The following is a 10,000-nucleotide window of genomic DNA, read 5'->3' as shown; positions in this document are numbered from 1 at the left end:
CTCGACAACAATGGAGTGCTGCCACAGTCGCGCGCGCTTCCTTCCGGTGCTTGGTGGAGGCGCAGTGCCATTGCGTTGATGCCTGATAATGCCTGATCAGGACGACTTTAATCACATTAAATGTAGTTCGATCCATGTACGGTGGTATCGACTGCCTTTTTTTAAGCTTTTCACTCAATTGTCGCGCAATTGTCGTTACCTTCAGTCCGTTCGCTCGCTGCTGCGTGGTTTTTCCTTTCGATTGCCACATCCTGTGCGACCACAATCAATTGATGTTTCAATGAGCTTTCGCGTGTTTCTCACATGCTGCTTTACAATCGGGCGACCGATTTCAACTCCACCTTTAACAGCAGCTCATCGCTTGCCAACACTCAGGCTGACTGACGCAAAATCTAAATTTATAATGAAAATTGTCTTCCTTTTAGCACACGCTCTCGCGGTACCATCTGCAGTGGCGCAGCATCGATCGTGAACGCGCGCTCGCGATGCTTATGATGATGCCATCCGTCTGGGTACTCGTGTGGTTTCCGCTTGTAAACTGGTGCACCACCGCTAATGGCCACCTAAATAGTAGTAGCGGTAGCTTGCCAAGTTGCCACTTTATCATCCACGAACCACCGCAGTGGAGAGGTCGCGGACTTTGCTGTCACTGTCTGCCTTTTGGCGTCGTTGGCGGAGGTACAAGCGCACCAGCAGACGCACGGCTCTGCCCTCTTTGATGCGGCGTGCGTTCGAGGGTGCAAAGTTTGTGGTCAGCCACCGCCCAATCCCTCCCGTGTACAAGCGCGATAGGCAAATTATGGTTTATGGAGACATTGAACATAATATTGTTTGCTTTCGACGCTGTGGGTACGCAGGGGCCCACAAACGAACGACAAAGACTGCACTGCACTTCCGGTTCCGGGCTCTACATTAGCCAGCGGCGGATGTGCACACCCGCCATGTTCTCCTAATTGTGGCCCCGTTGTCATTGAGGTGCTTGGAAAGGGCTCGCAAGCATGAAAACCGCAAGCAACTGCTGTTGCTGCAGTAGATGACCACGGATCGTGCCACAGAGTGTACGCGGTGGTGTAACTAACGATCCAAAAGGACTTCCTCCGCATGGGCTGTGCCAGGTGTGCGCATTGTCGTCATCATCATCATCATCATCACCATCATCATCGCCAGCTGACCATCGCGCCATGGTCACTTTGGTGCACTCTTCATGACCGAACTCTGGTACCACTTCCGGCGGCCCGGAGTTTGACCGCAAAAGTCGCCCCCACTGTTTAATCCTACTTCCTGCCAAAGAGCAAAGGGAGTTGAGTTGCTTGAAAAAAAAAACAGGAAGAGGAAATGAAAAAAAAGGAACTCCGAGTAGTTGCCGAGTTCGAGTTGACGAACTGTGTGATGTGTGGGTGGGTGGGTGATGGTGGGTCATTAAGTGTGGTAAACGAACATTAATTGCCCGCGGCACTCCGAGTGTGGCTAATGAGACAGAGGAACCACCTCCTGCGGCAGTAATAACCACACCGTGATAAAGCTGGCAAAACTGACACTCAGCTCAACAAGCTCGGCTGAACGCTTCGTTTGTTGTGTCAGCGGCAAATGCGCGAATGTAAAAAACGGTTGAGTGAACAGTTGGAGTTCCATCTCGTGAGTCTTTATGGGCCGGTTACGTGGGTTGTTACGGGATGGGAAACTCGGAGCGATGGATTATAAATTGTCGAGGAAATTATTTAACAGCAACTGAACGGGTGAACAGTTTATGACGTCGCTACGCAATTAAATGCGACCAATGGTGAAGAACGGATTAATATTGGTATTGGTATACACTTATTTTTTTGTACATTTTGGATAGTTGGCGCTCCGGTAGTTGAACTACTGTTTTGGAGTGATGTTTTTAACAAGAATTCTTATAGAATCCTTTAGCTGTAATCTTTCAAAACTAATGTCTCCCCAGCTCTATTCACTCAGAATTTGTAAACTTTGATTAACGAAATATCAAACCCGAGCATCGTTTCTAAATCAATCGATCTTCCCTTTCCCAGAAAATTCTTAAATATCCCCTTTTTTATCGTAACCCATTTAATCAAAATTCCATCGTCTATCCTCGAAATGCGTCCATCGACCATGCCCTCTGAGCGAATGGACACGATGGGTGTGACACAACGACGCTGACTATAGTCCTTCCAAGACCGAATCCTCGTCTCTTAACGAACGCAATGCCGGCCGCCCAGCCGGCATTCGGTGGCCCAAAAACGCGGAAGATCCAATCGAATTTTCGTCGAAACATTTCCATCGCAAATTGATCCACCGCCCGCCGGGCGGGATCACCACGCATTCACCAGCATCCAACACTTTTTTTCCCATTTTCTTAGCGTCCATCCGTGAAAGGATAAGAAGGTGCTGAAACGGATTGCCTTGGCGCGCGCGTTCCTTGGCACGTGCTAAGGCCCCACGCCAGCCAAAGGGGCCTGGCCTGGTGACTATATCTATTTCAGATGCTTTCTGGCACTTTTCGGCCGAACGGTATCACTGTTTTACGCCCAATCTCACTCCGTGCTCACCAATCGATCCGCTGGCGCTCTAATCAAACACCCGGTTTGCGTGTTCGAACAAAGGTTTTTCCGCAATCGATGCGGCCCAAGATGGATTCCCGGTGTCTCGTTTGCCGCGTTGCGGGAGTGAGAGATTTTTCATTAAAATGAAATGCTGATTTGGAAATGGAAACTGTTCCGCTGCAGAACTCTCGCCCTTTTCTAGTCCTCGTCGCCATTAGTTTTATGCGCTACTGGCGCTCGTCTTGTTACTTCACGGCTTCTGCGAAGGAATGAGAATCACAGTAGCCCTACCTGTTCAATCTAGAGTGCTTGGCGCTTCTTCTGCTAAACCAGTGACAGGTGTGCCCATCTACCGTAGTAGACTGTGCCGCTTGAGGAGCACCAACCGACTCCGAAGGAAAGGTGTGTTTGATCTCCTTCTTGTGATAGCAAAAGAATCTCCACCCCCCTAAGAGGATCTTTGAGGTTCATCTTTGAGTTCATAGGAAATGAGAGAAGAAAAAGATGCGGAGTCGTGGTGTGAGATCTCTTTCCCTGTCTGAAACCCTGACAACGTGGCGCTGCAATTGTCAACGAGTGTCACTGTGTGCCCGTGGTCGTTGTCAGCGAGCGAGCTTCTTCAATCTCAATAAAGTTGTCGCACACACAACCGACACAAAAGAATGATCTTTTTCTGCTTCTGTCCTGGAACAATGGCAGACGATGGCAATTCGCTTTCTCGATAACTTGAAGCAATCGAGAGCCGGCTTCCCACTGCATTGCGATGCTCCCTCTGCACAAAGATGGAGGAAGAAAATGAAACAGTTTTCCTTCCTTGCTCGTCTTCCAGCGATTGCATAAATGTGACGACGACGATGGCATCCATCAAGATGAGAAATGCCAATTCACCAGCAGCAGCGTCAAAGCGACGACAACGACAACGAATGGTGCGTCATAAATGATAGTGTCAGGCATTATTGGAGTCGTTTTCGGGCCAGAACTTTGCCCATTCCCTTACACAGTGGAAGGAAGGGAAAAATGCACAAAACCTCGATCTTCTGAAGGAAAGACTTGAGTCTCAAGTTCGAGCAGTTGTCAGCAGTGCGTCTCGTGCGGCGACAGGCCAGACAGACCGGCAGACAGACAGACCGGCAGACAGACCGCGCAGACGGACAAACAGCACAGAAGGCGCGTGAAGGACAAGGTTATAGGGCCCCGTTCCCACCGAAAAGCGAATAATAAGTGAATGGCATTGCCAACTTCGCTTTCGGTTCTCGCTTTCGAAGGAACGAAACGGAGAACGCTGGATTATGCAGCGACATTTCCATTCAAATTGATTTCTTTCACCTTCGCGTCGCGCCCAGTCGCGCTAGGAAAACCTTCTCGAGTTCGTTGGGGGGGGGGGGGGGAACGGGGTCGAGCACTCCAGACGCTCGCTCCCCGAACAAACACAGAACGCCATACACCATTCCACAAGTTTAGTAGAGGGTGATTCAGATGCATGCTAGGCGAAGACCGTAAAATTGACGCATTGTTACAACTGTCACTTAAGCCATCGGAACACACTCTTCGAGCATGGTGGAATGGTGGTTTGACCTTCCTGTTCTTGGTGACGCGCATGGCGCTTGGCACACTACCGTTTGCTGGAGTGTGAGCCACAGGAACCGCAACAGTTTGAGTGACGCTTGTTAAACACGTCACAGCACCCTCCCTCGAAGTTGTTGACAGTTTCGGTTTGGAACGATTGCTTTGAGGACGATACGAGTTGAAGAGAAAGCACTTCGTGCTCCCCTAAAGTTCTTGAAAGTATTTCCTCATCATCATCATCATCATCGTAATGGAAATTGCGTTCGATAAGAAGAAGCTGCAGCTGATCTCGTCGACCGGCACGATTCCGGAAGTCAAACAAAGATTGGCTTTTCGCGCTGGTGACAGCGTCGCATGAGGAAATCCGATTTTATATCAATTTCAGAAGCATCTTCTCGGGCCGTAAACGCTCGTATCTCTTCGGTTGCGTGACGTTCCTTCTTCGGACGCCATTCGACTTAACTATAAAATGGTATTTTCGTTTTCATTCCATCGAGACATCGAAGAAACCAAGGGCCACTCGACCAACTACTCAGTTCGATACAACATGGTGCGTTGGTCCGCCATGGGAGATTGATCTTCGACAACTCAACCGTCAATTGATAGTTAACTCGCCTGGTCAGCGTGATCGATGGCTGGCAGCCTGTGCTGTGGCAGAGATTGTGTTCCCCGTGGCCAACCAGTGGCGAGTCAGCCACCAAAGGGAGGTGCAAATGCTTACCTTCACTTTATTACAAACTCCGTCTGTCGGTCAGTAAATCAATCGGTCTCGTCGTGCATCCGAAGCCTAAACCGAGAGTGGAAATGACTCCTCGTGCACTCCTGCATGGAATGCTTTGATTGACTGGACGGAGCTGAAGGATGGAGAAAAATGTGCGCCACCCTCGGTAAAGATTTATGAGGTTATGTTTACATCGTCAAGTCGTTTAACGCCAACCGCTCTGTGCGCTATGCACCAAAGGGCAGCGGTAGCAGCATACACGCGCTTCACCGGAGCGACATTATTAAATTTGCCGAAATAATGAAGATTTGTTGCTGGCGTTGGTCGTTCGACCTCTGGGCGGTCCCTTGAGGGCGGGAAGCTCGCGGGTGCTGTAGTGGTCCCAGGAGATTGATGCACCGTAGTGGCTGTGAGCAAAACGAGGCCAGAACGAGAGAGAGAGAAACGATTGCTGGTCATGTTTGGCCATTGAGCAAAGGCTCGAGTTCAATAAATTTCCCTGACCAGACACACAGGCATACGCACACAGAAACGGACATCGATGTGCCTGATCGGTCGGGCCGGCCAGCAAAGTCAAAAGAAAACAAACCACACGAAGACACGCTGACCACCTCGAGCAGCCGTGAATCGAGAAATGAAAAACTCCGGGCCTCCGGGTGCCGGTACCGTGTCTGTGGCGCCGGTGGTGGTCATAACTCCCTTTTCGGTGGCCAATAAATTAGGAAAACGTATTGCTTTGGCTCCACACAGTCGTCGTCGTCGTCGTCGTCGTCGTCGTCGGTGTCGCGCACAGCAAAACATCCCGAAAGAAAATGCCGAAAGAACGCCTTTCCTTTCCTTTTGCAAAACAGTTTGGCCATTGCACCGCGTACCAGATTGTTTCGGCTTTGGTAGTCCGGTTCTTCTAGTTCCGGTTGTGGTTCTCGGCGAACCACGTTTTGCGATTTGTGCATCGAACAGAACAGAACAGAGCGGAAAAGACGACCGGACACGCTGGTGGTGAGTGTGTGGGCGAGGGTGAAAATGAATTGCATTCATTTTGCCAGCCGGGCCATTAGTGGCCCGTGTCCTCGCTGTGATGCTCGCGTTGCACGGTTGCGGGCCTTGCGGAGCAAATAAACCACTCACCATCAAAACGGCACCATCGGGAGCGAACACACAACCCATGCAGAGCCATTACATCGCCATGAAGGCACCCTGGCTACGATTTGTTTCTGTTCCGCGTGTATTTTGACCTGACACCGATTAAGGGTTGAAGTAGCAGTCATTAGATTGCGAAATCGGTTTGCATAGCCGAGGTGCAAGACAGGTCATCGTGGAATCGCCTTTTCTAGCTTGAAAGTGGAGGTGCATAGATTGAAACATTTACCTTTTCGGAACAGGTTGCTTTGTACCCAACGGTAACGATAGCAACGATCAACGTGTGCTTCGTGTAGCGCGATTTTTCTACACCCTACCTGGCGCCTCCATTGATGTTTCACTCATCTGCCGGCTCGCTCCTTTGCCACCGGGGAGGTTGTAAGTCTTCTTCGAAAGAAATTATTGTCCCTTTCTTGTGTGTGCCAGTCCCTTGTTCTTCTTCTTCTTCTTCCAAGTGAATGCCTTTCTTTCTTTGATTTATTCATCCAACATTCCCACATTCCATGCTGCGCCATGTTGACAATCGGTTTGAATCGGTTGGATCGGAGCGTAACTGGCACTGGGGGGGTTCGGCAACGTTACAAAAGGGAAAAAGCTCGTCCTTTTTTTGCTCGCTTTTTGGATAGACCGGTATCGAGCGCACACAACACACAATGGCATCACAATAAACAATAATGGAACAGGACGACGACAACGGCGACGAGCGTTGGTGCGCCCAGCGTGAAGTGGGACAATGGCATCTGAGAAGAGGGACAGCAGGACGACGGTGGCGATGGCGACGATCTCGTTGCGATAAAAAGCGACGGCCAGGGCGCACTGCAGTGTGCACTGCAGCGCGCTCGCCACTGTCACGACACAAATCGTTACTAATGATCGCCAACAATGCCGTGGCGTGGCGACAGCCAGCAGCCTGTCCTGGGTGCTGTCTGGCCGAGGAAGGACACTAGGAGAACGGGAGCCAGATAGAGAGAGGGTTTGTTGGTTGTCTTGTGACGCCATTTTGCGTTAGGTCGGTCACTGCTACCGGTGCTGCTGCTGCTGCTGCTGCTGCGGATGTCATTCGGATTGTTTGGAGTTTGGAGATTGTGTAATGGGTCCGTTCTACCTTTTGCGAGGTTCACCGGTGATGTGGTTGATGTTTTCATTCGCCTTAGCCAGGGATGGTTCTCGGGATGGTGTTTTCTCATTCTGCTGCCTTCCCCTCCAGGGACAGTAGCATTGTTACACGCTTGGTGTTTGACTTGACATTGTTAATTAATCATTGTTTCACTTCACCTCTCTTTTAGGTAAGGCTGACGGTATTTGCGGAATGATGTCGAGTGCTGGTCGAGATGGTTGCTCACATGAGGAATGTTGAAGTTTGTAGATCATGATGGTTCGTATGCTTGGGATTGTGATACTTTATTCTGTAGCTTATTGTTTGCCTTAATGTCCTCTTACAGTCCATGTAAGGTAGGCTAACTATCTTAAATTTTAAAATATTTTTTAAAATTACTTTTGAATACAAGTTTTAACTTGGTTATTAGAATATCGAGAAAAAGTGTTATCAAACTTCACGGGTGCAGCACCGAAAATTGAATGTGGATCAATGAAAGATAAAAATTCTAGATGTTAAAAGAGTCCAACATTGAAAGGAAATGGCTTGTAAAATTATGCATGCAAAACATTTGAAAGTTTATTCTTCGACAAAATCAAACGCTAGACGCTCGTTTAATTAAGTCCCTAGCAGTAAAGGCTTCTGAGCAACCGTTTCAAGTGTCTTACATTCCTCACATTCAACACAAATCACCACGAAACCGAGCGAAAACATGCAAACACATTCCTCTACAACACACTTGTATCAATCGAGCATCCTTCCATCCGACCTCACATCCTGCTGTCCTGCTACGCTAAATGAACCGAATTTCCTGGCCACCGCAACGCCACCAGCATCGGTCGCAACGAAAGGAAGGATGGAGGTTTCAAAGAAAGTTCATCTAATTTCACTAATAGCAACACGGCAGTAGCAGCAGCAGTGGAATCGAGAGTGTTTTAGAGCAATTTATTAACCATCCAACCACAACATCCCCCCGGGCTCACTCACCCGCATGCCCGCGGCCCCTCGGAACTGGCCGAGTGTTTGCTTTGGCAATAAACACATTTGGATGGAAATTTGGATGGAAAGCCGCCTCCGTTAGTTACTGCCACCACTTCGGGAATCTGTGGCCAAACTTTGCATGCTCATCCCTTGCTGCTCCGTTAGAATCATGGCTGGCCGCCAAACGCCGAGTTCGCGTGTGCCGCATTGACGCACCGCGAGGATTAGAAGCCTAAAACGGTGGCCAAGGCAGCAAGTAGCGCGAGGTGATGCGGTGGATATTGATATGAAAAACAAACAAGCTCTCGCGCGCACGGCTGCGTATGTGTCTGAGCTTGTTGTTAGTAGAGCAAATATTGTAACACTTGGAAATTACGGAACTACCGGGAATGCCAGTGCCCTTACCATCAACAACCGGAGGCGTGTAAGCGCGTCCCGGATCCCGGATCCCGTATCACGGCGTGTTTTCATGCTAATTTGTGACAGACTGTCGCAGAGTAGGCCGTGGTGTCGTTAGTACCTTCACCGTGAACGGCGCCCTACATCGTAAATAGTGCAGTAGTTAATCAAAGTAATCGATGATTTGGGAGCGGGAAAGGAGTGTCTCCGAGAGCGCTGACGTCAAGGGGCAATATTGACACCACAGCAGGATTCTAGAAAGGAAATCGCTGGTTCGGTCTCTCTCTCTCTCTCTGCGCAGCTGTTTGTTTACTGTTAGTTTAAACGGAACTTTAATTGAGCAAATCGATGGCATGAAATGAACGCAAAAGACAAGGCAAACTATAGCTATGACATAGCACGCGACTTCCGCATAAATCTATCCTCGAATAAGCATTAAACACCAGCAGCAGAAATGCATGAAAATGACGCGCTCGTGTCTGAAACAGACGCCTGGCCACTCAAATTTGAATCATTAATTCGAATCAACCAAACTGTGACCCTAAAGAACACTTCCAAAAAGGCGCATTAATTTCGCGCACAGATTGGCCAGTGGCCTCCACCAGTTAATGCTGCACATGTTTGCCCTCTAATGGTTTTTTGCGCCAACCTTACGTTTTTTTTTCTTTGGAGGGGATGATAATTTGCCCAAAACGCCTTTTTCCGGCACCGAACGGCCACACTTCCTCTCTGCTCCGTTTCTTTCGTGGAAGAAAGCGAAGAACCAAACGGAATGCCACGAATTTGAGAGATCTCGCAGAAAATCTCGCCCACCAAGATGACGTTCTAATTAATGTTATATCTTCTGGTGGCGACCAAAAAGTTTCGTTATATTTCATCCAACAGCCAACAGTGCTCCTGGTGCCGTGGTGGCGGTGGCTTCTGGTGCTGATGCCCGTTTTTGGGGGCCACTTTTGCACTTTTACATCTTCCTTTCCTTTGCGGTTTCTAGTGCGGTGCTCAGCATACGCCACAGTCAGGAAAATATCTGGCGTCGTTTGGGGGCGAGAGAAGATTCGATTCATTTGGTGTGTCTTTGTTCAGTCCCAGGGACTGGACACCCAGTCCCAGTGGCAGAGAAAAACGGTCCGCGAGAAAAATCCAACTTTACGGGCCAACTTCTTATGAGCAAAGATAAGAGACAGCAAGACTTTCTACTCGAGGTGCTCGCATAACTCGCATAAATAGCGCACTGTGGTCCGGAATATATTTCACTGTTTCCTTCCCTCTACGACTGGTAACCTGAAGATGCCGATAAGCCACAGTTGAGAACTCGTATTCGGGGCCCTCTCTCCACCGAAAGTCATGTCGAAACACCTGATACAAGTGGATAATGTTTTAAAAATTGGCACACCAAATCACTGGGAGTCTGGCTTGCTAGCTGATGCTGGACCGATAGATCCATTGTGTGGCAGCGCAACAACGGCAAGCGCCAAGTTTAATTATTCCACGTCAGTCAGTCCGGCGGAGGGGAGTAAGAGAGGTGACCAGCATCAGTAGCAGCAGCAGCAGCAG

Source organism: Anopheles aquasalis, chromosome 3 (genome assembly GCF_943734665.1).
Source record: "Anopheles aquasalis chromosome 3, idAnoAquaMG_Q_19, whole genome shotgun sequence".
In the NCBI taxonomy this organism is placed as follows: Eukaryota; Metazoa; Arthropoda; class Insecta; order Diptera; family Culicidae; genus Anopheles; species Anopheles aquasalis.
This window is presented reverse-complemented; position numbering follows the sequence as displayed.